Raw genomic sequence first — 27,457 nt, forward strand, 5'->3', positions numbered from 1 at the left:
TCTAATTGCCTTCTATGACGAGATAACTGGCTCTGTGGATGAAGGGAAAGCAGTGGATGTGTTGTTCCTTGACCTTTGCAAAGCTTTTGACACAGACTCCCACAGTATTCTTGCCAGCAAGTTAAAGTAGTATGGGCTGGAGGAATGGACGATAAGATGGATAGAAAGCTGGCTAGATTGTCGGGCTCAACAGGTAGTGATCAATGGCTCCATGTCTAGTTGGCAGCCGGAATCAAGTGGAGTGCCCCGGGGGTCGGTCCTGGGGCCGGTTTTGTTCGATATCTTCATAAATGATCTGGAGGATGGTGTGGGTTGCACCATCAGCAAGTTTGCAGATGACACTAAACTGGGAGGAGTGGTAGATATGCTGGAGGGTAGGGATAGGATACAGAGGGACCTAGACAAATTGGAGAATTGGGCCAAAAGAAATCTGATGAGGTTCAACAAGGACAAGTGCAGAGTCCTGCACTTAGGACGGAAGAATCCAATGCACCGCTACAGATTAGGGACTGAATGGCTCGGCAGCAGTTCTGCAGAAAAGGACCTAGGGGTTACAGTGGATGAGAAGTTGGATATGAGTCAACAGTGTGCCCTTGTTGCCAAGAAGGCCAATGGCATTTTGGGATGTATAAGTAGGGGCATTGCCAGCAGATCGAGGGACGTGATCGTTCCCCTCTATTCGACATTGGTGAGGCCACATCTGGAGTACTGTGTCCAGTTTTGGGCCCCACACTACAAGAAGGATGTGGAAAAATTGGAAAGAGTCCAGCGGAGGGCAACAAAAATGATTAGGGGACTGGAACACATGAGTTATGAGGAGAGGCTAAGGGAACTGGGGATGTTTAGTCTTCAGAAGAGAAGAATGAGGGGGGATTTGATAGCTGCTTTCAACTACCTGAAAGGGGGTTCCAAAGAGGATGGATCTAGACTGTTCTCAGTGGTAGCAGATGACAGAACAAGGAGTAATGGTCTCAAGTTGCAGTGGGGGAGATTTAGGTTGGATATTAGGAAAAACTTTTTCACTAGGAGGGTGGTGAAGCACTGGAATGCGTTACCTAGGGAGGTGGTGGAATCTCCTTCGCTAGATGTTTTTAAGGTCAGGCTTGACGAAGCCCTGGCTGGGATGATTTAGTTGGGGATTGGTCCTGCTTTGAGCAGGGGGTTGGACTAGATGACCTCCTGAGGTCCCTTCCAACCTTCTATGATTCTATGAGGTAATATCTTTTATTGGACCAACTTCTGTTGGTGGAAGAGACCAGCTTTTAAGCTTACACAGAGCTCTTCCTCAGGTCTGGAAAAGGTAACCAGAGTGCCACAGATAAATATAATGTAGGACAGATTGTTAGGCATAAGAGACCTGAGGAGCTCTAGGACATTCAAAAGCTTGCCTTTTCCACCGATGGAAGTTGGTCCAATAAAAGATATTACTTCCCCCAGCTGGTCTCTCTCATATCCTAGGACCCATACATCTACAATACCGCAAAACAACAATTGACTTGAATATTGTCTGAATAGCTATTAAAGTCTGAGGTTAAGCCAACCTTTTCAAAAGGGCCACTAATTTTAAGTGCCTCAGTGTGGGGGATGTCTGATGTGAGGTATCTCTGTGTCTCAGGTTTGATACATCATACTGGGGCACTGACACTTTGAAAATGTTGACTTTAATGTCTATGCCCAGGAGTGTCAAGTGTTAAAACAAGCCCCTGTTTCCACATGTTGAATATTTTCTGAAATGGGAAGATTACCAGAATAAAAGATGCAGAAATCCAGACTGATATTGGACTTCAACAATTTTTCTTTAGGTAGGTACAAAAATATTCCTCCCCTTTTGACAGTTCCCAGTTATCCATACTACAGTTAAAACCAGGCTGGCAACAACTTTGTCAACACATGGTTTCCCCTTATGTGGACAGAGCCTAATGGGTAAAAGGAGAAAATAGGTCTAATATAATTTCACAAATTGAAGGGTGCCTATTAAAAAAACATTCACTATTCCTAGGTGCAGAAACTTCCTAAGGAAACTTATCCTATACCATCAGCAAAATGTAATCTTCAGCATTCAAAACTTCCTCCAAATTATGGACTGTTATTTTTGAATTTAACAATATTAATAGGTGTGAATTCACGGCTATAAGTGAAAAGGGCATTTCATACCTAGACAGTTTCAGTATATAAGGGCTGGGCTTATTGATTCAGGAGGACCACCTTGACATTTAAACATATGTCACTCATTCCACAAATGTGTCTAGCCTGCCACTCTCTCCAGCCTCATGGCTGTTATGAAAAGGAAGCTGAGCCTTCTAAGGGCATCTGTCAAATGTCAGGCAGGCATGCATAATCTGCAGTGTGCTCCCAGGGTAACTGTTGTCTAGTTGCTACTAAACCCAGGAGAAACAAAGGAAAGCACTAGACCTGTTGAAATGAAACACAATATCGGAAGAACTTTCTTAAAATTATTTGCTGCTATGAATGTGCAGGTCTCCACTTTGAAGCTGGACGTTTGTAGTCAGTCAGACAGCAGCCACAGCGGACTGCAGTAGCACACAGTCACCACAATGCTTGTTATAATTAATTTCTTGGCAATCACTGCTGGAAAAAGTTAGAGAATTAAGCAAGCACAAAGTACCCTCCATCGGTACAGAAAACAAAGTTTAGTGATGCCTTTAGGGAGATCCAAATTAAGCTTGGCTTTACTATGCCTTGTAGTTTATTAATTCTTGAGAGAATGAGAATAGAATTTAAATGAAACAATTGCAAGACTTTCTTCTACTAAAAATGAGTGGTGATTATATGTATTATTACTGCAGGAAAACAACAGAGATCTCAAGAAACACAGCCTTTCAAAGATAATAAAATAAACAGCAGAAGACGTTTTCTGTTGCTCATAATGATTTATAAGCCAAGCCAGTGGCCTTTTCACCTATTATTCTTGGTAGCAAATGCTTTCCTACCTAAAGATGTGTTTATATATGCAATGTATCTAATAATATCAAGTCAGATCCTGAATGATTTATCTTTCAGTCTGCAAATTACATTAATGATATAATTAATAATGTATCTAAAAACTGTGTATGTCAGAGCAATATGTCATGTAATCAATGGCAACAAATCATTTTCCTCTGGTATTTAATGATTCCTCCAAGAGGATGAATCTATAAAAACCGAAGAGTTAATCAATGAGGAGGGTGCATACATTGTATCTCTTATCTGCAGCCTCAAACACTCAGGTTGCCTTTATTGTTTAAATTTTAGCTATTGGAAATCAATTTAGGAACATTAAAAAAAAGGTAAAATGTATTTATGGCAAAAGACGTTGGCAGCTGTAAAGTCTAGTCAGAATTGCCCACCTCCAACTATTGCTAAGGGCTGGTCACTTGGAAATGTTTGTGAAAGCATTACTGCTAGCACAGAAACATAAACATGGGTAGTACATTGAAAAATTAACTTTTCAAAGGGCGTGCCATTTCTCCAAACTATAACGTACAGGTTCTGCAAAATCAATGAGCTTTTCTGACAACTCTAGTTCATTTCCATGTCTCCAGGCAAAAGCCCTAATCAAACCCCAGCTTTCTCATGCTTTTGAGCAAAATAAAGCAACAACTTTGTGCAGGGCATGGGCTCTGTTTAATTGACATTGACAAAGTAACATTGCCTAGATGATTGTTTTAGATGAGCTTTTGGTCTGCTTGTTTCCTTGTGAATATATTATGAAAAATCCTTACCTGCCAGCTTCCCCAGCTCTTCAAGTTTATCCATGGTTTTTAAACTAATGCAGTATTACTTGCCCCACCTCATTCTAATGCAGAACCGACCCTCATTCAGGAGTGGGATCCGTATTTCAGAAAATGTTTTTATGTTGCTATAGCAGTCGAGCATTCTTTTATTTTCAGCTCTGAGATTGAAAAGATTGTCTGCAATGATGTAAGCAGACTTTCAAATGTTTTGAAATAAATAATTAGTAAGGACTTTTTGTATGTTGTTTGCACGCTGCCCATAGTAAGTATTGTGTCTAGGCACAATACCCAGGGGGACAGGAGAAGACATTCTACTTTAGAGAGGCACAGTTCCTTTTAGGGTTCCTCTTTTGTGTTGGCAAGAGAAGTAATTTTGCAATACCCCTTTATGATACAGAGGACTGAAATATGGGTGCACCTGCTCCCTACCCCACCCTCCCACTTGCTCTGGCAGTGGAGAATATTACTGCCGCTGTAGCAACCAAGTAAACATTATGTAAGGGCTTCAGGATTTGGCCCTTTCTTATTAGAACTTTTTCAGCAGCTAGTCTTGATATTGTTCAGGTGATTTTCCCCTAAACCACAGTAATTTGGGGATAAATTGATTAACAAAAACGCACCACATTCATTGTGACACATTTCAGTACAAACCCATCGCACCACCTCTCACTGTAAGTTTTGTTCTCCTATTGTACTTGATTCTTTGCATAAGAAACTCCACTCTAAGGTAAAAATATAAACATTAACTGTGCAGTAAAGTGGAAAAAAAAAGATTTTAGATATCTACTACAGCAAACCTCTGGTTAGACTAGAATAACCCATTTTCACCAAAAGCCAGGGACGGCTAAGGATCAATTACACACTGAGCCTCTAATGATCTTCTTACATCAAAAGCCCTTTCAAGACACAGCAACATACCTGCCCTGCAAAGGCTCCTGAACTAAAGGATAATGTAATCATCAGCACAATATCCTTTCTCTTTTGTGAGTACTTTAGGCAAAGAAAAGAAGCAGCTCTCACTACGGTATTAAGTGTCATCTTGAACAATACCTAGAAACAATAAATGTGCCCTTATTTGTCAAAAGAACAGCATTTGCAACTGGAATCAGTACACCTGGGATATTTGCTTCTAATATATTTTCAGTGATTTTTCATGGTTGGGGTAGTTGATCTGTTTGGAACGTGGGAGTTTTTGAATAATTTGCTGAATTCATCTTACTTGTTTCATGATGAGATATTTATGAGAGCTTTACCTCCCTAAACCTCTTAATATAAAGAGTAAACTAGTTTGCCTGTGAATGTATTGACTGTTAAGAATGCTGGATTGTATTGCAAAGTAGTTCAGGCCTGTAATGTTATCACTCAGCAGGAATGGATCCCATCAGAAGGCACATGGTGTGCCATGACGTAGCCAGTCTTAAACCACAAAAGCAGACTTTTCTCTGTGAATTAGACAAACCATACAAAAGGCAACAATAGCTAGCATAAACACTATTTAATACTATTCACAGGCTATTGAAGAAATGGGCGTTGACTAAGAATTGCAGCAAAGCCAGGACATTGTTGTCAGATGAAAGGAAGGCTAATGAACAGGAAGCCTCATTTGAGCAGGCTGACAGTAACCATATAAGTGCAGGATTGTGGGACTGGCATTTACCCCATGGGTCTTTACAGTCAGAAAAATAAAGAGAAATTAAAGCATAAGGAAGTCTTTTTTTTTGTGGGCATTTAAAGCCCATGAAGCAACACAAGGAAGTATAAAATTGTCTTTTCAAGATTTGTCTCTGCTTTAGATAATTATGAAAAGGGAACATTTGGGGAGTGCTAACTATAGGTTCCATGTCATAAGACAGACACTTTAGAAAAAGAGTTCGTTCCTCATATTAAAAATAAGAATTAGTTTGCAAAGACCCAAATCTTTTTTTTTTTTAATTTATTATCATCATCTCAAACTAGGCTCCTGTAACACGTGACATTTTAGTACCTACCTCATAAAACAGACTAAATAAAAGCCCATTACTTTTTCCACTTAATTTTCTAATATGTAAAATACAGAGAATAATTAAATAGATCCCCTTATGATGTACTTATCCAACAGTTCTGCCCTCATCCCCAGGAATGGAACATGGAAAATAGTTTAAAACTGATTTTAAAAATCTTTTAAATTACACATTTATTACTCGATCTTGCCAGGTTCTGGATACTCCTGGAAGGTGCTGAGCCCCATCACTGCCTACTGACTTGCACTGAAATTGAAGTGTTTAGGTCCTCACAAGGTAGAGCTCATTGAGGTGAATCTTGTCTGTGGGAGTTAGTATGTACTCAGGGTTTGCTCAGGCTAAGTAAGTACTTCAGGATTTTCCTGTTCCTAAGTACTATGGATACAATTTGCCCTGGAAGAGAGTACCTGAATAGGCCCCACTTAGGCCCCTCATTTAGAGAAGAGTATGACATTCAGTGGATTGGCCATGCCTAGAGTGTTGTTATCCCTTGTGACTGAACCAGTATGGAAGGTGAAATTGGACATGGACCAGAGGAGGAGCTACTATATCCATGATTTCTCAGATCCAGTTGCCTTAAAGTTCCATGCAAGTGATGCAGACCTTTGTACACACTATTTTGGCCCATGTGCTGCAGTAGTGACTGCAAAGCGGGAGGATTTCTTTTCATTTCAACCTTTGCACACTTTATCCATGTAAAGCCACAATACATTCTAGCATTGATGCAATAACTAGAAGACAAGACAAGTCATCTGGGAAGTTTCAAGTAACAAAGGAGAATATTACATATATTATTTAAATGCTTTCTCCACCAGCCACCTGTGCTATACAGTAAGTCTTCCAGAAAATGTAGAGATGTCGCACTTCCTGTACACACTAGAGGCAGTCCTTGGTTTCCTGTGATACTTCCTGTTGGGGCAGAAACAAAGAAGTCCAGGACCGGATAGTCACAGACTGCAGCTATAAAGAATAGTAAGAAGTTTGTTACCTCATTTCTGTACATTGTTCCTGTTCACAGTAAAGAATTTATCCTTATGCTGGTCTGCTTGTCAGCAAGATATTACATGGTATCAGACGTAAAAGGCAGTGTGCTAAAAGGCTCAGTGAGAGGTGACATTGCCATGGCTGGTACAGAGCCTGTGCAACTGCAGGTTACTTCAGCAGCCCAAGAGTCAGGGAAAATTTTGAAAATGCCTGGAAAAGGTTCAAACAGCAATATGAGCCATATAGGATAGCCACAGGGCCACAAACTGGAGAATAAGCAAAAGATTGCTTGGCCCCTAACTATAACAGGCACAAAAATCCATACAATGCATTCCAGGAAGATGGTGGTGAAAAATGTTTGAGTATCATTGAGCCCCTAGAAAAATATTACTTTGAGGGATATATGTTCAGGATCAGAACAGAAGGGGCAACAGAGGATCGTGTCACAGACCAAACTAGTCAATCCTGTGAATACTGAATATTAAACACCGGATTGTTACACTCAAAAATAATGGAAGTCCATGAACTGTTACTAAGGAACTAGAAAGGGCAATATGTATATGCCAAGCAGCAGAACAAACAAACACAAATAAAAAGCCTGGAGAAAGGCACAAGGCACATGACTGAGTACTGTAACTAGAACAAGGGAAAAGTTCACAGAAGTTAAGTTGGCCAAGGACAGAAACATAAGTAGAAACAGTGTCAATAATATGGCAAGCTGCATGAGTATAGGAAACGCCCAGCATTCGGGCAAATACGTAGAAACTGTAATAAACCTACCTACTAAGCTAAAATGTGCAGAGAAAGCAGGAAAGTACATATATTAAGTGCAGAAAGGGATTTCTCAAGAGAAGAGGAAGAGCTGTTTTTTAATCACAATAGTGGAGGAGGCTGAAAACTCAGAAGATAACTAATCAAAATGTACAGAAATGGCACTTACATGACATACAAGACAGACCCTGGAGAACAAATATAATAGAAACTGAACAGAGAGAGATGTAAGAAGAACATAAAAGTGGAAGAGTCTAAAGCGTCTGTGAAAGACAACAATGGAGGGATAATTCCAGGGTTGGGAGGGTGCACACTGATACTAGCTCAAAGAAGAAATAACACACGAGTTTGCAGTGGTCCGCAGAGGCAAAGAACCAGACTTGAGCCTACACATGGGTGATGGGCTTGGTGTCCATATACCATAGAGACAGACAGACAACATAGAGCCAGATATTGAAGTATTAATAGCATCACATGAAAATGTATTCATAGGAAATGGATGCCTTACAGTAACACGGAGGTTCTCAAACTGTGGTCCATGGCCCACCAGTAGTCCACGAGCTCCATTCAGGTGGCCTGCGGATAGTTCCCTCTAAGGCGTGTGCCAGGGAGGCTGCACATGAGAGAATAAAGGGCCACCCACCTAATTAGTGGAGCCATGCAGACAAGACTCCACTAATTAGGTGCCTGGACCCTGGAGAAGATGCATGTATAAGGTGAGGTGGTGGCCTTGGGGGGAAATAGGGGGTAGGTGGGAGGGGGCAATGGGGTGAGAAGGGGTGGTGGGAATTTGGGACGTGCAGGGCTGTGGTGGCCAGAGAAAGAGGCAATTTTCCCCGACTCCAGGGCTGCAGCTGCCGGGGAAGAGATGGCCCTCCTTCCCAGCCTCAGCTCTGTGGCTGTTGTGGCAGGGGAGAGAGGGCACATCCATCACATTAGAAAGGTAAGAATACTGATATTAAAAAATGAGGTGTGATTTTATTTGTAGAACAAAAAAATATAAAAGGTTTTTGTATAGCACTTTTATCCAAAGCGCTTTACAATAGATAGCTAACGGTACAATCAACATTTGGAAAGGTCATTAAGTGGTCTGCCGAGACCCTCAGCAATTTTCAAGTGATCCGCCAAAAAAAAAAGTTTGAGAACCACTGCAGTAACATACAAGATATGGTTAAGAGAAGATGTAAAACCTGTATTACATACTATACAAAAAGTTCCACAAAACCTTAAGAGGCTAGGAGAAGTGCTTTAAAATGTGACAGCAACTGGTAAAATTTGGAAAACAGAAGAACCAATGGATTGGGTTCCTTTGTAAATGCAGAATAAAAAGGAAGGGGACTATAGCTGAGGTGTCTACAGACTATGAACCCCGAGGAGCTGAACAGAAACATAAGACAAGAACACTTCTACTTACAAGAAGTAAACTGTCATGTGAAATGGCAACAGCCAAATTCTTCAGCAAATTAGATGCATTGCCTTGATTTTGGGAGATTCTCTTGGATACTCAGAGCTCAAGAACTGCTCTTGCAACACACTATTTGGAAGATCCTGCTTCCTAAGACTGCCGTTCAGCATATGGTCAGCTCCAGAAGTATTTCACCATACAATGATCCAGATGCTAGGAGGGTCCAGCTGGTATGAAAGTACATTGATGACATAATTTGGGGCAGTGCGACTACTGAACTTTAGGAATGACTAAGGAGCAAACTGGAAATTGAAAGAGCTAATAACCTTAAACTGAATGAGACCAAATGTCAATTTCAAACAATGGAAACAACATGCTTGGAAGAGAGAGACTGGTCTCCAGGGGTAATTTTGCCTGATGAATCAAAGATTCAAGCAACATCATTCATGCTGGGACATGAAGATAAAAAGGGTATTCAAAGGCTGCTAGGCGCATTCCATTATGTCAGCAAATTCATATCTAACTTTACAGCTTGCACAACTCACCTAAGACCTCTCCTCCACAAGGTGACCAACTGGGCACAGGTGCCATAGCATGAAGGAGTTCAATTATTTGAAGCACATTCTGACATGAGCTCCAGTACTGCAATATTTTAGCCCATTGAAAAATATCAAACTCTCCACAGATGCATCAAAAAAGAAAAAAAACTGATCAATTGCCAGTTTCATATGCATCTGGGGCTATGACAGCGGCAGAGAAGATGTACGCACAAGTGGGAAAAAGAGACACTAAGTCTGGTATATGGATGTACACGATTTCACGACTTTCTCTGAGGTCACAGCTTCAAAGTAGAAACTAATCACAAACCACTGATTGCAATACATGAAAAGGGACTTGGCAAAGCACTAAGGATACAGCAACTACTTCTGAAAGATGACAGCAAAATACAGAAGTATGATGTGACCCCAGAGTTCCAACTTGGATGCCACTTAGTAATGGCAGATTCTCCACCTGACAATACAGCGCCTGATGAACTGGAACAAGCAGTAAATATACATGTGAACATGATCAGAGTGTCATGTGCTGTATCTCCAAGAATGTGGGATGAACTGGATAGACCAAGACAGCAAAAGATGAAACACTGTGAGCAGTAATACAAACGATAAGTAAAAGGAGGAAAACATCAAGACTTCCCACCTGCATATTCCCCCAATAAAAAATGAACTTTCAGTGATCTCAGGAATGCTCTTGAAGGGAACATAGATTGTTGTTTCCATAGTAACAAGGAGAAAAATATTGGAACAAACACAGGAGGGAATCCTGGGAATGACCAAATCAAAAAGGAGAGCCAGGGAAGTTGTGTTCTAGCCACAGATGAATAGTGACATTGAAGAAATGGTGAGCAGGTGGGGAGCATGACATAAGCACAGAAATAACCAATGATATCACAGGAAAAACTCACTATTCTGTGGGACAAAGTTGGAACTGATATGGGAAGACTGATCACCTGATTATAATGGACTACTGTACCAATTTCCCAGAAGTAGTCACATTTGAAGATACCACAGCAGGATCTGTTACTAGGCACATAAATCTGAATTTGCACATCATGGAATTGCAACAATAATAATGGACCAGAGTTCAAGGATCGGAATTCCTGGACTTCCCAGATATCCTCAGACCAATGGAATATCTGATTGTGGAGTACATATCATAAAGAATTTATTCAACCAAAGCAATGAATGAAAGAGAAGATCCATATTTGGCAGTACTCAGTTATAGAGCTACTCAAATGTAGAAAGTCACTTGGTGAACTACTCAGATGTATGAATATTCAGTTACCAGAGATGGGACAAAAACAAAATGATAACTAAGGGGTCTGATAGTGAGGACACATCTGGGACAGTACAATGAGACAAAATATTGCCATAAAGAAGAAAGACCTCTTCCACAGTTAAAGACTTGGTGAGAATTTGTCAAGATGGGCACTGACCAGTCAAAGCTACAGCAGTCAAACAAAAGTCATCTCCCTCCTAATCTGTGATTACAAAGGCCAAATCTGATGACAGAATCGTAAGCATCTGCTCAGGATACCTGACATCTTAGACAAGTGAAGTGAGAGCAGACATAGAAGTCTAAAACAATTCAAACACGTACCTGTTATGGACGATGAAACTCATCGGTCTGTTACAGACAAGGATTTGCCTAAAGAGGGTTTGCAATACAGCAGATAGGGAAGATCGTGAAACACTCTAAAAGCCTGATTGAGACATGTTAGGGTGGTGTTTAGAGTGTTTCAGCAACCGGAAGAGTTAAGTCAGCTATTGTACTTATAATAGTTTAATTTAATAGTGTTTAGATTCAGTCAACAAATTTAAAAGAGGGATTAAAAAAGGGGAAGATGTGCTACAGTGTAGACTTCCGGAACTTTCTGACGGTCCTTCGTTTCTGGTGACATTTTTCTTGATGGGGGTAGAAACAAAGAAGTCCAGGACTGCAGCTACACAGAGTAATAGGAAGTTTGTTACCTCACTGCTGTACATAGTTCCGTACTCAAAGAGTTTATCTTGACACCAGTCTGTCTGTCAGAAAGATACTACCACACCACCTATAAAACTCTTAAATCAGTTCAAGGTGAAGCACTAAAGAAAAATTGTATGAAGCAGGTAATGGGGGAAGTAAAAATGTAAAATCAATTTCCCAACAAAATATTTGGTAAAACAGTATTCATGTTGACAGGGTGTTTCAATAGAGTTCAGCTAAAACTCCCCCAAAATATTACACCATCTTTACAAAAATTCTACCACAAGAAAATAATCCACACATTAAAAAGTCTGGGAATTAACAATTAAGGAATCACTGCCACATAATCCCTCATCACTCACTGTTGCTCCTGATTTACTTCACCCACACAACCTTTTGATTTGTTCTGAATGAGGCCATTGAATATATACTGTTGATGCTATAGATTGTTTATTAAAAGGTATAGGAATGGTATCAAAAGGAATATAGTTCCAGCATACAAATTGTGTCATTAGTCTTCTGTACCCTTTCCCTAATGTAATGAGTTGATTATTTTTATGATCACAGCTAGAATGAAAGCTCTGTCTGATGTTATGAAATGTGGTGTTTATACTGTGTTGTAAATGTAGACAGGCATATGTAAAAAATGCAAACATGCAATCTTAAATATATTATATAGCAATGAACATATGGTATGTAGTATAAAATTAGAAATGGATCCCTTGAACAGGAAAGGGGATTTTATAATCTAGTAATTTATTATTCTTACTTTTGCATATCGTATTCTAAATTTATGGGGGCAATGTTAAGAGTGGATGGGCAGTATACACTGGGTAACATGTGAGTGAAGAAAATCAATCTTATATGATGAGAAGCTAGTTTAAACCTTAACTGTGAAGTGGCTAGTGCAGTCCATAACAAATCTAAGGCTGGAGGAGCACAACAAACAAAAAGAGAAACTTAAAGTTTAATTAAAGCCATGACTGCAGTATAATGCAAACCTTATAAATAGAGCATAATTGGTTTAGCAGTGAGATCCAATGCCATAAATAACCATTCATAATCATATACAATTAACATATCAATAGTTCTGTTTGTTATAATTCATAAGCTAAGTCAGTTCTGTATTAAAGAAAGCTGACAAAACAGAGTTATGAATTAAAATGTTTTTTAGAATTTGGTCTTTACATCTACCTGTCCTGCCATTTCAGACACCTGAAGTGTGGAACATATTAAGTTGTCTCTCTTCGTCATAAGCAAAAGAGTATTTTTTCCTGTTTAATACCACTCAGATCTGCACAGGGAGGAAAACAGCAATACCAAGTCTTCCCAAAAAAAGATGCTTAAATGAAGTTGCATATCCTGCAGTGCACTGCTGAGCCAAAGCATTGCATTGGAGACTTCTGCTCCAGCGAATGCTCCAGTGATAATCTGAAACAGTCGTCTTTAAAGAGATGGGTCTTTGTTTCACAGTTTGTGTAATTTAGATGATATTAGTAAGGATAGCGTAAGTGTTCTCCTTTCCTGCAAATTAAATTCATTTTTCTCTTCCATATATTAACAATTCAATCCGGATCTCTCAATGACAAAAAGGGTTTCAGGACAACAAGGAACTTTCCTACTACCTGCAAACACTCAGAGCATTCTGAGTGCAGCACAAGTTAAAGGGCAGTTAGAAAAGCTTTAATCACTCTCACAATGGATTCAAATTTTCACCTCAAAATTTCTTCAAATAAGGATGGCAACTGAAGTACCTGGAGTTCCTACTCTGAAGAGAGGATACACACACTGGATACTGTCCAACTTTATTCCCTTTCTGGGGTTTGCTTTTATTATTAACTTAAAAATCAAAACAAACATCAGCCCAAGCTTGACTGGCTGCTCTTCGGATTTTTCTGCAGGACCTCCTCTGTCCCAGCAACTAGTTCCCTCTGTCTCAGAAAGGCTCCAATCTCTCTTTAGCACCAGATTAAGTCATGACTCAGCAAAAATATTTCATCTCTATGCAGGGCTCAAGCACCTGACATCAGGAAAACTAAGCAGAAGATCCTTATGTTGAGTCATAGAACCTGCTACAATTTTTCCCTGTTTCAGACCCCTATAATTTGAGGATGTTTTTAATAGTTTCAGTTTTTAGTTAACTAATGCATTATCCTTCATTAAAACTCCATTGAGGGCTTCAGTAAAACTAAGTCAGTTTGTATTTTAGAACAAAGATTTTAGCTCCACCATCCTACACTTCCCTCCTTTCCTTCAAATTAGTCAGACAAGGACCTTAAATGATCTCAACTTTTAGATCCTTAATAAAAACATGCCGTTTAATTAGTGAGACCATTTGTCCCAATAAGCTCAAGTCCCCTCCTGAGGAAACTGGAGCCCATGCCCGTTGCCCAGTCAAGATTTCCCCACATAAAGATGACAGGAAGGATGCTAAGTCCTTTCTTTGAGGATCCTCCCCCACCAGCATCCCATCAAGATTCAAGATCAAGAATACTTCTCACAGAGCTGACTCCTGCTTGTCCATCATACTTTCCTTCATCACCATCATCTCAATTTAAATCCAAAGAGTCATTTTTTCCTGAGCTATAGAAGTGTTAATCCAGAGGAACTCTGTCATCACCCAAAATTCATACAGTTGAAAAGCCCAGAGAAGTCAGCAGCCACCAGGCTGATGGAGAACAAAGAACGCTTCTGAAAGAAATGTAGCCATTTACAAAAGTCAGTTCCTGCACAATCATACTCACCCTTCCCGCAATTAGAATTTTCCTGATGTTAAAAATTAGTGAGAGCAGAAATCACTCAGATCTATAAAACATTCTTATAGGCAATGTCTCACTCTAGAGCTCATGTCCGAACCAAAAAGAGAATAATGAACGTTGAAGTGTCACAGTGCACCCTCTTTATTTTTGTTACTGTAGACAAGATCCGTGGGCTTTATTTTCAATATTTTGTTAACCATAGTGTAAAAGGAATAGGCAATTTGATTGATGGGATCTATGTTACAGTAAGCTAGTTGATTTCCGATTGGCTGTCAAACAAAGATATTTTACTTAAATCATTAGCTAACTGTAAAACAGAGGGCATTTTAAATCATTAGATAATGTGTACAACAGCTGTGCTAATACTTGCTAATCTCTGATTCACTCACCTGAACTTTTGAAACCTAATTTTAAAATCAAAACTCCCTCACTCCAAGCCGAGATAGGCAAGTGTGGGAGAAATACGTGCTAATTGCCCCCCTCCCCGAGTCCTCTGCTCAGAGGTCTATGAGAACATCCACTTGCTGCAATTTGATGTAATTCCTCATTGTTTAATGTGATTTTAACCGTCAGAATTTGTAGTGGGATTCTACTATAAATTAATGGCAAGTTTATGTGTATGTAGCAGCTAGTGGTACTACAGGCAGAAAACTAAAGGATAAGAAAGCAACCCATATTTTGAAAGGACCCAAATCTAAAGGTGGGTAGACAGCGTATCTCTAGTTAAAAATACTTGTATTTTGATAATATTATTTACTACCATAAATGCATGCAACACTTTACCAAACAAATAAGATTCATTTACAAAACAAAATTTGCCTTCCCTCAAAGAGTTTAGACTCTAATTCAAGCAGAAACCAAAATATAGTGTAATAGTTCAGTCATAGGAAGATGACTAGACAACACTGGTGAGAATATAAGTAGGTAAGATTTGTAAATTGGAATTTGGAGGAAAGCATAGAATGTGAGAAGATTAGGAGGTAATAAAAGCAGAAATGCAGGGAGAGGTGAGATTATACAGGATTGGCAGGTGAGGAAAAGAAGCTAGCATTTGATATAGTGTAAAAGGAAACTAGTGGAAGGATTTGAGGTGAATGATATGTTTGGAGTAGTGGAAGTAGAAAATGGCTTTAGCAGTGGTAGTTTGGATGGACTATAGGAGGAATAACTGATGTGGGAAGATTGGTGAGATATGACTAAGGCATAGGTAAAGGGTTTAAATGAGTAGAGATGATGAGGAAAGGTCAGATTTTGTTAAGTCAAAGAAAGAAGTGGCAGGATTTAGTGAAAGGCTGGATATGAGGAGAGAAGGAAAAAGGTGTCAAAGATGACACCAAAGTTGAGTCTGGAAGAGGAGAGGAAAGAAGAGTAATCAGTGATGATAGAGAAGGAAGGTGGTAGAGAGGGATCATGAGGAAAGATAAGAAGTTCAGTTTTGAACCTCCTGAGTGTGAAATGGTTGTGGATCTCTCTGGAGATGTGAAGGTGGAGGTCAGGAGGTAAATTTGGGAGTCTTCAGGATAGAGATGGCAGCTGAAACCATGGAAGCAGATAAGGACTAAAAAGAGAGTGTAGTGAGGATGAGCTACTACCAAAGGGGATGCCTGTCAGCTGACGAGGGTGAGGGCAGTCTAGCCTAGTGGTGGGGGAGTGGGGTGTCAGGAACAAAGGTCTAGGGTCAGAGCTAGATTCGATAATCAGAAGCCAGAGCCAAGGGTCAAACCACAGAGCAGGAACCGGAGGCCAGAGCTCAGGTCAAGTGGAGTCAGAAACCAAAGCCATGAGTCAAGCTGACAGTCAGGAACTGGAGTGAGCAGGGTAGCAGGCAAGGAGGGGTTCAAGGCAGGGGCACAGCAACAAGGTAATGCAGGAGCAGGCACAGTGGTGGGCATGAGACAGCAGAGCAGCCAGCAAGCTGCTGCTGGATTAAAAGCCAGCCTACTGGCCTCTGCAGCTGCTCAGGTGGTATGGCCAACCAGGCAGCTTGCTGCAGGCCAGCTGTACTGATGAGACTGTTTGGACACTAGCTCTGCTGCAGGCCCTGATCCCTGACAATGCTGAAGGAACTTTAGGAGAGAAATCAGGAAAGTTGAGAGTCATGAAAGCCCAGGGAAGAAATGGACTGGTCAATAGTATCAAAAGCATCAAACAGATCAAGAAGAGTAAGAACAATGAAGTGACCCTTCAAATTAGCACGTAGCCTTGGTATGGGTGGTGTCAGTGGAATGGAGAGGGAAGAAACCAGCTGGAGCTGATAAGAAAGCACACAACATACTCAAGCACTGTCAAGATGAACGGGAAGAGGGGAATACACCTGTTGTTAGGAGGGAAGTTGAATGGAAGAAAGGGTCTTCAATGAGGACTCAAGATCTTGCTGCTAAATGAACCAGAGGTGAAAAAGTGATTGGAAATAAGGTAAAGAATGAGGACCAGAGAAGAACCAGAAAGGAGAAGAAGCTGTAAAGAGTAGGCCTAGGTAGCAGAAATGATAGGTGCAGAGTATGAGACACACTTCTGAGTTAGAGACTAGAGTGAAGGACAAGCGGTTAGAATTAGAAGAGGGGAGGATAGAGGCAAATGTCAGAGTGAGTAGCACAGTTCCTGCCAGATAGTGTCCATACTCCTTTTAAAATATTGGCAAAAGGCTGGATGAGCGAAGAGGAGGAGAGAGTCATAACACCTGAAAAAAAACATGACACTTTCAGCGACGGAACATAAACAATAAAAAACAACCAAGTGGATTAGTGAATGTCTGGCTCTTTCCCACCTACCTCCAACAAGCTTTTTATTTTGTAGCAAAAAGATCTCCTCTAATCTGGTCACAGCTCTGTCTCTACTACACGCTAGTCTAATATCCACAACCACTTACATGTTTAACTTGCATCCTCTCCTTGGCATGCATTTTGAATAAGCAATCGAACAGATTCTGTTGCCTGAATATATCCTAGAGAAGATGTAGTGTTGGCTTTGAGGATTTTTCTGTTTCCCCCCTGATTAACAGATATGCCAAGTCTTTTCTGCTTTAAGGGATATGTGCATTACTAGGCACATTTTCACTATGAACTACAGTTTGTAGATAGGGCAGAGCTGGCAGAACTCAAGAGTTTGTTTTGGGATATTGTGCTTTCGCTTCTCTCAGTTTGTGGCCACACTGAGGCTTTATTTGCACTGCACCTGGTATGTGAGCAAAACAGACTCCTGCTTCTAGTCCCCTCACAATAAAGACCATTCACTGAAAACTCCTCAGCAGTCTAATACTCATTCTGGGATTAGCTATTTTCAAGCATTTCTGTTCAGACCTGTCTTATATGATACACCTTTTTCTTAACTTGTTTCTCCTACTTAGTTTTTCATAGTCTAGAAGCTCCTTGTGTTGCATGTTTGGATTCCTAACAAATAAAACCACAGGATGCAGGCTCAGATTTTGAATACAGACAATTAAACACTTCCACACTTGCTAAAATGAAAAGTCAGATTTACATTGACCTTAAAATCACCCCTTCTGTAAATACATTTCTAAAAATGTAATTATGCCTAAAATCTTATTAAAAGCCCACATTTTTCTGGAATGAAGTTTATCAGTTCTTTGCCTGGACAAGGAATAATGAGTTTATAAACAGTAACAATTGTAAGAGTCAAGTGAGCAAAAGAAACGGTGCCACAGAAGAAGTCTAGTCACAAAGCTGGTTAGATGGAAAACTGCACTTTAGTATCTATTCAAATTGTCCCTGGGAAACAGAAAGCTTTGCAAAGGGAAAGAGGTGACATACAGTGTTAGGGCCTGATTCAGAGCCCTGTTGACCCCAGTGGTCTTTGAACCAGGTCCTTAATACAGCACTGCACTGAGGAGCTCTCAGAAGGAACCATTATAGCAAATCAGTGATCTTTCTACACCAAAAGAAGAGTAAACCTCCTAGATTAAATTTGACCTCACTAGCTCAGCTATGCTATGCAGAAATTTTGCATTAAAGCTACCTGCTCTCATCTGAATAGTCTACAATATTCAGCCTTCTAATACTGTTATTGTTTTTACCATCCACAGCTACTGTTTTTCTTCATTTAACATACCCATGTACACCAGTATTAGTCCAATAGTTTTGTTTCAGATCTGGAAAATAAGAGACTTTTTGGTTATTTATAATCCTCTCAGCTATGAGGATGCTTCTTCCAACACAGGATTTTTGCTCACTTCATAACAAAACAGGAAACAAACAAAAGGAACTTTTAAAAATATCGAAATGGCAGTGAACATGCGAAAAATAGATAGAAATAAAAACTACTGATAGGAGAAAAACTGGTTTTATTACACAAGCAGAATCAGCAGTAAGAAATACTACACCAAAAAAATCCAAGGTTGAGAATTAGGAGGATGCTCACTTATAAACACTCAGCCCCAGTTGGATATTTTGCAGGAGACTGATACCCACAAGTGGCAGCATTGTGACAGCCTTCTCCAAAGGATCTGTAACCTACAAAAAAAAAAAAAAAAAGGCCTTTAGGAACAGGACAGATAACATCTACTCTGTGTGTGTGTATTCTCTATTTCTCTGATCATCCCATTCCTCTTCCTTTCATGCAAATTGCTGTTGTGACGTAGGCGAAGGACAAGCAACAATAGACAAAGCCTGATTCTAAGAAATTAACACACTCAAATGTGTTAGTGATCTTTGCCACCCTCCTTTTCACCCATTTACCCCAAATGACAAACATTACCCAGTGCAAACAGCATTGTAGCCCGGAAGCTCACTGCTCCTGTTTCATGTGTTGAATTCTAACTAGAAAAAGCCACAGGACTCCCAGCTTAGTCTTCTCCAAAAAGATGGATAAACAGCACTACAGCATTTAATTTTCCAAGAATTCTTTTAACGTCTCACTGTTCAGCTTTATAAAAAAAAAAGTTAGTACATCTTTAAAACCTCCTTTTGCCCCCAAATCTGTTAAAGTTGCATCCTTTACCCTGGAAATTGGTCTGAAATACACAGTCAGATACAAAGGTATGCAAACGAAGGCTTCATTAGGGCAGCACAAGGGATAGCAGCTGTTATGAACAGCAGAAAATATCTGAAGATACAATATTAGTACCATATGAGAAAAAGCAGTTTTACTCCACTCTCAAGCTACGTTACAGAGAGGTAGCTGCTAAAAGGCCTTCTTTTCAGGATGTCTGACTTCACTCCTACCTGGAAAATCCTCAGAATAAGAGAGGTTTTCATGTCTCTGCTTGTACTAGCGGATGAGTGCTTTGTTGGCAAGATTTACTAAAATTGCTTAATTGATTCCTTCTTCGCTAATATCCACCCAAAGAACTCCAGCATTTTTGGTAAATGATTGACACTTCAGCAGAGCAAAACTAAGAGAGTAAAATAACCTGTCACACCAAATGTTCTATTCATGTTCTTAGACAGCACCCATCACCATGGTGATATTGGTGCCATCACAGAGAGAGACATTCTTGACACAGAGACAACCTACGGTCATGTCTCCTATGAGGCTGAGCTGCGTTAACGGTGGCACACTGCCACGGTGTCAGTAGGCATTATTGTATGCCTTAAAGCATAGTGCCTCCTAGGAGTTTTGGGAGGGGAACATGTTATAGCATGGTCTCCTAGAGCAGTCATCATGGCACTGCAGTCTGTCCCAGGGAGCGAGGGCTTGGTGATGACTGGCAGTAGCCCAGACTGAGGCAAGGTGGGGATAGTGGGTTGGGGGTTCCCCAGTAAGGGGAGACCCAGAGGCAGAGTGTGAGGGTACTGCCAGGGGGCAGAACCCCAGAGAAAGGGGCGCTGGGGTCTGTGAGAGACACAGGGGCCAGAGCTGTGCAATCATCAGCCTGCAGAGGGCGCTCCAGGCTGGAAAAGAGCTAATTCCCACTGACCAGCAGGAGGCGCCGCAGGGGTGAGTCCTGCACTTTTACACCCCACAACCACTCTAAGCCACTTTGAGGACTTCTCTTCCGTTCCTCTCTGGGATGGGGTGTGGCAGGACACTGAAGCCTCCAACAGGGGACCTCTGGGCCTAGGCCACCCTCTCACAGACCCCAATGCTGACTGGGACCTTTGGACATCAATATAAATATTTGCTAATAAAAATCTTGAGGATAATGAACTCTTCTGAAGTTACAAACTCTGTGTAATCCAGGAAATATCAGAGCATACCTATATTTTATTATTTTATATTAAGTATTAAACTAGGGCCTTCTTGCACTGAAATCAGAACTCACATTAATTTCAGCAGGTGCAAGATCAGGCCATTAGGCCTTGTCTACAAGGGAAAATTTTTCCAGTACAACCTAATATGTGACTTTATACGAGAATAACACCCCCGCACCTACATGTAGACATTCTAATTCAGGTATAGGAGTGCCTATTTTGGTTTAGTTTATGTCCCTTGAGAAGGGATTTAGATAAATTGAAAAAAGCCCCTCCTATACCATTATATAGGGTTGTATCTAAGGCAAAGATTTTGTCACAGATATTTTTAGTAAAAGTCACGGACAGGTCATGGGCAAAAAAGAAAAATTCATGGAAGCCGTGACCTGTCCCTGACTTTTACTAAAATTATCCCTGACAAAATGGGGATCTGTGGGTCCCCACATTGCTTGAGGCGGGGCAACTGTGCAGTGGGTAGGGACCTCCTGCAGCAGATGGCGGCTGTGGGATACCCTTGCTGCCTGTAGTTCGAGGGGTCCCCCGCTGCCCATGGGGGCCAGGAGCTGTGGATTGCCTCTGCCTCCCATGTCAGCCAGGAGATGTGGGGTATCTCCACCGCCCGCAGCTCAGAGGCCTGCAGTGGCCAGGAGCTCAAGGTTCCCCCACGGCCACAGTGGCTGGGAGCTGTGTGATGCCCCCACCGCCTGCAGCAGCTGGGAGCTCTGAGAGTTCCCCCTCTGCCCGTGGTGGCTGGGAGCTATGGGGTTCCCTGCTGCCTATGGCAGCCAGGGGCTTGGGGGGTCCTTCGGCCACTGGCATCTCCAAGGGACCCCACCGCCCGCAGCAGCTGGGAACTGCGGGGTACCTTGATGCCCCTGGTGCCTTGGAGCTCCAGGGGCCACCAGAGGCAGTGGGGGTACCCACAGCTCCCTGCCCCTTGCGAGGGGGGGACCCTGCAGCTCCCGATCACTGCAGGCTGAAGTCATGGAAGTCACAGATTCCGTGACCTCTGTGACTAAATCGTAGCCTTAGTTGTACCAGTATAACTAGACCTGTATAGTATATACCAGTATAATTGGAAAGACTTTCCAAGACCTGAGTCTGTTAAAAATACACAAACTGCTACTGTGCAGAGGTACAGAGCACCTACAACTTCTTTTAATTTCTACATTAGGTGTTGGTATCGATCACTTTCCAGGATCAGGACCTATGTCACTACTGCTCAAGATATTGAGTAGCTTAAGTGTCCTACTTTGTGAAAATAATTTTATTTTTAAAGGGGCACTCACCATCAAGATAGAAATTATAGACTTGATTCTGCAAGTCTTCTACATGAAGAATTCTCATTCACTTCATTTGGAGCTTGGTGCACGGAGAACATGCAGGATGGACCCTATGTAAATCCTTTCTTTAATAAAGGTGTGATACAAAGATCTGTAAGAAACTAAACATTATTTTGTGATTTGACCCCCATTATCTGGCATGGTTCATCTTTACAAAAAAGACTATACTCCTCCCTTATGGTAGAAGTCAGTAACCACCTACTTCAGTTGCTACTGTTACATCTTCCTTTTTTCTTTTCAAATCAAATTCAAATAAAATATAATATCAAATAAAAATAATGTTGTGGTAGGTGTCACCAGGCATCACTGTTACACACAGAGTTCCAAACTCTATTTCTTAGCATGTGAACACGTGTTTAGTATTGGAAGACATGCTTGTCTTATTAGTTTTTGATTATACAAACTTCTAGGTAGATAGAGCTGTTCAAACAGCAAGAGAGTTTGTTTGCTATAGTCTCTGATTAAGATCAAGTAGAATTGCCCTTGGGAACTGGGCATTGGTACTAGGCTGAGATTCTTGAAAGAAGGGTATTGCCTGTATGCTGTTTGACCACCTCTGTTCTAGGACTGGGGTATGTGTGTAAATTAAAACAGGTTCAGTTAGGCTTAAGCTGCACGTAAAAGTTGTATTGGCATAGTTTACATCAGGTGAGGGCGTACAAAAAAAATAAACCACACCCCTGACCAACATAGCTATACTGACAAAAAAACCCAGTTTAGATGCAGCTGTGTTGATGGAAGAGTGCTTCTCTCAACATAGCTAATGTTATTAGGCGAGGCAGTGTTGCTATGCAGAGAGAAAACTCGATCAGTGTAAACTACATCTACAGTAGGGAACTATGCCAGAATTGCTGTGCCAACATATCTATACTGGCATTGGCTCCATAATGTAGTCATAACCTCAGACTACACCCACACTCTACATCACTGATTCCATTTCCACTTGGGAGCTGACCTGCAAGGCCCTGACATCTGCTACTGCTTGGCAGTGGGGCAACAATAACCACCATAGACTAATAATTGGACATCTGTTAGTAACTACTATTGCTGAACTTTGCTGACTTTCTGATCACACGGCCACATCTTGTTCTCACAACGGTTTCTTCCAAATATCTTGGTTGACCACTGAGATGGACACCTGGATTTGCCTGGTATTCTTCATTTTCAGTGACTAGGCAGGTGTGTGTTACTTCTGACAGTAGCATTCTGGATATCCTCAAGAAACATTGGTTTTGTTTATATGTCTCTGCTTCTTTGTAGACTCCCAGGAGAGATTAAGGGATTTGACATTTATGCACTGGATATAGTTGTAACACTGCAAGGTTGCCAGTCATTTATTATTTATTGTTATTATTACTTTAGATCTAACATTCTCTGCCACTGGGTGGTAACTGCCTGGCATCCTGGAGCTCTAGACTTGGTTACTGCAAGTCATTTTTATATCAAGAGTGAAGCCACACAACAGTACAGAGGCAGCAGCCCATACGCTTAGCAATACAGGTCACATGATACATCTCCCTGGTGTTCACTGAACACCTCAGCCTCCCCAGTGAATACATAGTCCAGTTTGAGGATCTGTTTCAATATTCAAACCCCTTCCTGGGTAACGTTTTAAACCAGGATATAGTTCTGTTGTGTGTTAATCAGTGCTTTGAAAGCATATGCCTCTGAGTGATCATTTGGGACATCTGGGACATAATGCTTTGTATACCTCAGAAGCTGAGAAGAAGTTACTTAAACATGTATAAACTTAAAGGAGAATTGAAGATACAGATGTTTGCTCTTTCTGTAGCAAGTTAGAGCTGACAAGACCCTTGGCTTGAATCCAAAACTGAAAATACTCTTGCATTTTGGAGTGGAGATGTAACCTTTTCTCATGGGGAGCATTCATGTTTGGTGGCCTTATTCATATCATTTGGAGCTACACAGATTCTTTACTTGTTTGGCTTTATTACAATGACCATTCTGTTGACCTAGTTAGCTGGTGTTTATATTCACTCAGTCACATTTAATTTAATTTCAGCTTTTGCATAGTTTCTCAGAGCTAATGAAACTTCATTTATATTATAGCATGACCTCAGAGACATCAACCAAAATCAGGGCCTCCTTGTGCCAAGCATTTTACGTAGGCAGAGCAAGAGACAGCCCTGAAGCATTTAGAATCTAAATGGACAAGACAGATAGGTACTTCATGTATGTTTCATGGTACACTGGATCTATATCAGTGTGATGGTTAATGTAGCTCACTCCATTAAATACCCCCATCAAATTCTTTACAAATATAATTTGCATTTTGTTTAGTAGACAAGTTATACACCCATTAGATCATCTGCATTGCCAGACTGCTTTTGAAGCCAAGCTTACCAGTTCAATAATTTCAAATTCTATTGAGTAGTATCTTTCTTTATATAGACATGCTGATGTTAGAACATCTTTGCCAAAGGTTTAGTTGTCTTCTGACAAAATAAATGTAATAAAGCTGTGATACGCGGGTGTGCCGGTAAGGGCCTGATCCTCATTTCCCAGTCACATGACATGGGGTGAGGTTACAAAAAGTTATACTCCTATCATATGGCAGTGGGCAAAATTTTCTGATTCCAATGGTTATGATTACACTTACACCATAGTTTTCTTTTAAATGAAAGATTTTAAATACTGTAATTTGTTTTTAACATTTCTGCTGCTCATTTGTTTTAAATTCACCCAGACAAAAACAAGAGACTGGACAATTTTACTTTTGTATGCCAGTAATCTTCACTTCTGGGTTCTCATACACAAGCCCAAGGCTGTCACTGTATTCCAACAATGCGTGTTATAGCAAAAAAAAAAAAAAAAAAAACAACCAACAACAACAATTCAGTGACATTTTTAAAAACATTAAGCTATATTTCAGTTCTTAAGAGATTGTGTAAAAATCTCTTCTTTTATAACTCAGACCCTAAATTCAGGGCCTAAACTAAGCTGACAATACCCCACTAACTGAAGTGTACGCTAACTTACTTGCACACCTTTTCACTGAGAACCAAGGGGCTTGCTAAACATGTGGAGGATGTTCTACATATGAAAAGCGAAGGCTACAGTTTTTGCATGCGAACACGAGGTTTTGTCAGAAATGGGACAAGACAGGCTTACTTTTAATGAAAAGAAATCAATGAGCAGTAAGTCAATCAGGGTGGGGGGAGAGCAGACATTTGCTTTACATGAACACCTTTCCCTTCGATGTCTGAAGTGAAGACTTACTAGTCTGCCAGACAGTTGGTGGATTCAACCATGCCAAACATCCCACATATGTAAGAGATATACAAACGCAATGGATTAGTGATATTTATAGCTTACCCCTAACCTCCTGTGGGATTCACACTTTCAGAAGAAGGTGACATCACTGTGAAACTTTACCCTGCTTAAGTGCAGAGCAACATGTCTCCTTATTTTAAGATCAGATTATCCTTCCTCCATTGTTTTCCATTTGATTTTGTTTCTTTTCTCCATTTTGGGGAAGGGCAGCTCACTATTTTAAAAAGGTGATGGAGCATGTCAGGATTTAAAGAGTGAAAGGAAAGAGATTGGTTTGGATTTTCTCCCCTTTCTTTATGGGTCCTAAAGCTCAATATACTTAAAGTGCTGACTGTAGGTACACGGGAGAAGAAAGCTTTTGTGTTCTTATAAACCCCAACTATAGAGGTAGTCAGAAGGCAGGAAAGAAGTTCAAACAGTTCTTTAACCACTTTCCATTTCAATGGGTGTTTATCAGCAATATTCCAGGGTTTTAAAGATCAGCATTTTAAGTTCTGATAAAAAGTTTGAAGAACTTACAGATAGCACAATTCAAGAGTTATAATGAATATAGATGAACCTGTTGTAAAGGATAGGGGGCTGTCTGCAGTTTACATCTGAGTTTATAATTTTCTGAATGCGGAATAATTTGCAAAATGGCAATAAAATTGTGTGTTTATATGTGACAGTAACTGAAACTGTGCTAATTCAACTGATGGATACTCTAAGTTAATTTCTTATTTAAACTGTCCCTAACAAGCTTCTGAATTGCAGTAGAATTCTCAATCCTCTATAATTTTGGAACATTCCTTTATTTTGAAAGGTTTCAGAGGAACAGCCGTGTTAGTCTGTATTCGCAAAAAGAAAAGGAGTACTTGTGGCACCTTAGAGACTAACCAATTTATTTGAGCATGAAAGCTCATGCTCAAATAAATTGGTTAGTCTCTAAGGTGCCACAAGTACTCCTTTTCTTTATTTTGAAGTCATCTTTATCTAAGATAATTCACAAAATAGGTAGAGTAGATCAAAATGTCATAAATCAAGGGTGTATCTCATGTCTACTTATGTTAACACAAATTTATTATATTTTATATTATTATTATATGAATGGGTATGAAAAATATAGACAATATAGTAATTTCAAGTGTTAACATTTTCAAAGATCTGACAAACCAAGTGTCTCAGTAGGATATTGGTGAATCTGAGGGGACCCTCATGCAGCCTTGACCATACAGATGTGCATTGTCTGAAGGTTAAATTAATAAGAAAATCGAGGGGGAATGACACAAAGAAGAAATCTGTATAGTTCTAAAGACTGTACTTTCCATCAACAGAATTTGGTCCAATGAAAGATATTACCTTATCTACCTTGTGTCTAAGAAAATGGTGTCATTTTAAAAGCCTTCTGAAAGCACAGGTTATAATTCTGCAGATATTTTGTTGCTGTATTCTTACTAAAGGTGGATAAATACTGCAAAACCATTTCCTGAAAGTTTGGTCAGATTTTTAGCTCGATTTACTTCAGTCATGCTCACACCCCTTTCGTGTTCACTTTCCAAGCATTTTAGTGCATATCAGTTTGCAGAAACCAAATTTCAAGGCCTCATGCTCAAGTCTTCATGGAAATAGCATTTCAAATTAGCATGCATGAGTATTCATGTGCGAAATACTTGTACAATGACTCTGCTTGAGCCAACAACAGATTTGAACCCAGAAACTTCAGTGCTAAAAACACTAGTCTCTATTGCTGAGCTAAAAGACCAACTCTTTGGCTGGCAGCTGTATTACTTTAATAGCTTCATATGTTGGACTGGCCCTTAAAAGGGAATGAAGACCCCTCAGTGTGCTAGTGTGCATTATGACCCCAACGCTGCTTCTATTGAAGTCAATAGCAAAACTCTCATTGACTTTAGTGGTTCAGCATCAGGGCCTATGTTGGCACACTATCCAGTCAGGGAACTGAACCATAACATGTGACTTACATGACCAACTACAATTAACCAACACAGCTCAAAGAGTGTATAATAAATAAATAAATTAAATGTAGAAACCCGCTCATGATCAACCAATAGTTAAAGCATTGCAGTAATAGCTAGTTGAATCCTTTCAAATAACAAACAATTTCAAGTTAATGCAGGCTCCTGGATAGTCCACGAGCAGAAAGGGATACTAGATTTATCAGATAAATCATTCATTGCAAATGATTTACTCGACTTTAATTTTTATCGGTATATATGAAATTGCCATTGCCCTGTTTGAGACGAGGTGCTTGGCTAGTATTATGTTGTAGTAAGCCACCATGTGCTGTAATATAGTCTGCGGGGCCAAATTCTGAAATCCACACTGTCATGACTACCAAGTGAATGGAGATGCTCTGGACTTACACAAGTGTGTATAACAGAGGGTAGAATTCAGCCCCATATCTGGCTTGGCTTCCTTTTGCTCCCCTTGAAGTTTATAGCGGTGGGAGCAGACAGCGTACCTCTTCCCTGCTAATGTTTATTGCCACATTCACT

General features: G+C 40.4%; 1 long non-coding RNA gene across 1 annotated transcript in view; it reads right to left on the bottom strand.

Annotated features, from left to right (window-relative positions):
* Window positions 1-18,479: 18,479 nt before the first annotated feature.
* The window catches only part of LOC142069801 (uncharacterized), a 49,137-nt gene continuing 40,159 nt past the window's right edge, over window positions 18,480-27,457 (bottom strand). Inside the window, exons 3-4 of the long non-coding RNA XR_012665777.1 lie at window positions 21,615-21,769; window positions 18,480-18,645 (exon numbers count right to left, since the gene is read on the bottom strand). This is a non-coding gene — a long non-coding RNA (uncharacterized LOC142069801). The remainder of the gene's footprint in view (window positions 18,646-21,614; window positions 21,770-27,457) is intronic.

The sequence above is a fragment of the Caretta caretta genome, chromosome 1 (genome assembly GCF_965140235.1).
Source record: "Caretta caretta isolate rCarCar2 chromosome 1, rCarCar1.hap1, whole genome shotgun sequence".
NCBI classification, from domain to species: Eukaryota; Metazoa; Chordata; order Testudines; family Cheloniidae; genus Caretta; species Caretta caretta.